This window comes from Phodopus roborovskii, unplaced genomic scaffold (assembly GCF_943737965.1).
Source record: "Phodopus roborovskii unplaced genomic scaffold, PHOROB, whole genome shotgun sequence".
NCBI classification, from domain to species: Eukaryota; Metazoa; Chordata; class Mammalia; order Rodentia; family Cricetidae; genus Phodopus; species Phodopus roborovskii.
In genome coordinates, this window is record NW_026126560.1 from 190,507 (window position 1) to 192,711 (window position 2,205).

General features: G+C 41.9%; 1 pseudogene; it reads right to left on the reverse strand.

Moving 5' to 3' along the window:
• Window positions 1-438: 438 nt before the first annotated feature.
• Window positions 439-1,768, reverse strand: LOC127234878 (synaptosomal-associated protein 23-like; annotated as a pseudogene).
• Between the last annotated feature and the right edge of the window lie 437 nt (window positions 1,769-2,205).

A 2,205-nucleotide genomic window follows, 5' to 3' on the forward strand; every position in this document is an offset into this window, starting at 1 on the left:
AGTAGTAATGTGTGTGTGTATATGATGGCTTTTTACTGCTCAACTTCATTTCTTATCCCTTCCTCTTGCTCTTTACTACAAAACCAAACCAAAACCAAAACCAAACAAATAAAACACCACCAACAAAAAGCTACTTACACAGCTGCCTCTTTCATGGTTGTCTTTTAGCAATGTTTCCAAATCTTGAAGGCAAAAGAAGCCAAATGAAGGAGATTAGGAGGCTATGTGTGATGTGTGGAAAGCAGCTCAAGATGGTGAACTGAGCGGGGAAAGACTGTAAGGAAGCCTGAGAAGGAACTTACTCTCAAAGGACAGAAAATTAGAAAATAGGAAGGTGTCTGGGCCTTCTTGCTCAGTATCTCTAGCTCCAAGGGTGTGGGGCCTAACTTTCAAGGAGCTAGAGAACTGAGGAATTGATAAAGAAGTATGGCAGTAGCTTCAGCTGCCAGTGAGTTTCCTTGTTCTTGTATTGGCAATGTCAACACCATCTTTGTTGGTGTCAGCCTTTTCTGTGAGCCTTTGCGTTTGCTGGTTTTGATCATCAGCTTCATTGCCCATATCTAAGGCAGTTGCTGCCACCTTCTCCTCCTCTAAAAATGTATTTTATGTGTATGTCTTCACACCGAGGCTTCAGGTGCTCTGTGACTGTTGTTAAGGATAGTAGTGAGCCTCCACATGGGTACTAAGAATCGAACCCAAGTCCCCTGGAATAGCTGCCAGTTCTATGAACCACTGAGCCATCTCTCCAGCCCCCCCCCCAAGAGCCATTTTGTTATGGTTTTTCAGGATGCTACCTACTTGCTTAAGGTTCTTTTCCATCTCATCTTCTTGGGCATCATTAATTATACACTTACTGTCTACACAACTGGCTGCTTGTCGGGGCCCATAAAATGGCTCCGATTCATCTTGGCTTTAGGTCAAAACTATCCTTACTTTTCCAAGGTTAAAGTCATAAGACCTAAAGGTCTAAGGTGTGGCTATTGCAGGATGTTTGGCTTTGGTTGTGGATGTCTTATCTACATAACAAGAGACTTGCTCTGAGGTGAAGTTACTCTTAACCATCAAGGCCAGATAATGAGAAATTTAGTCTAAAGTGTGGTTACCAAATGTTTGGAGGATTGAGGAAGAATCCTTGTATCTTGACAAAGAAGTCTTTTGGTATGTTCCCCTTTTTGGTTGGGGTATTTAAGAATGTTGAAGAATAAACTTGGTGGGTTCAGTATTCACTGGATTGTTCTTCTGACTCTATTCTATGTCTCTGTCTTTTTCTTAGCATCTTTACCTGACCTTTCTTAATCCACACTCCCCATCTCAGGCAGGAACATGGGTTAATACAGACTGGTCCTGCAAAGCGGGGCCACAAAGATGGGTTACTACAGGTGCTCCTGTGGTTTGCTGAAACTGATCCTTGTTACCCAGCCTGGTTGCTTAGATACTACACTGCTAGGTGAGTTGTTTCCACCATCTCCCCATGTCACCTATAGGTCTTTCCAGACTCAAAATTCTTTGTCCTATTACAAGGGCAGATGCAAAGGCCATGGCATTTGTTGAGTTTTGTTAAGAGTTTTCTCTGCCTCTCTTGTGTCTTTATTTGGTTCATGCCTTCCATGAGGTTTAGTTGTCCCTCTTGTTCATCCATACTGAGGGTGTTGATTCCTACACCCTGAGAGTCTGTGGCTAAACCCAGGTCTCTCCTCATACTTTCCAGAAACTTGTCAGCAATCTGGTAAGCCCTTAGCTGAGTTTCTTCTGGTCACAGATTAGCCATGATAAATCAAAATGCTACCATACACAGAAATGGAACTCTGGAGGCTCAGGCAGCTCAGAGGACCACAGCTCAGACACTCCTAGATTAGACTTGGACATGTGCTTGTAATAAATGAATTATAAAACAATAAGGTTATTGCTGATTGTTTTTGCTTGTTTGTTTGTATAATTTGGATTAAAAGAGTTAACTCAAATCTTTGGTTATTCCTAAAAAAAAGTATTAATGGAGTTAATGGAGTTACTTTAAGATAGCTAGAAATCAGTGTGCAACACACACACACACACTTGCATATATTCAAGTGGAAGTCAAAGGTCAATGTTAGGCAAAATCCTCTGTCACTCTCTACCTTATTATTTTAAACATGTTTCTCAATGAGCTCAGTTAGACTGGCTGGCTAGCAAACTCAGGGACCCTTGGGGACTTCCTGTCTCCTTTCC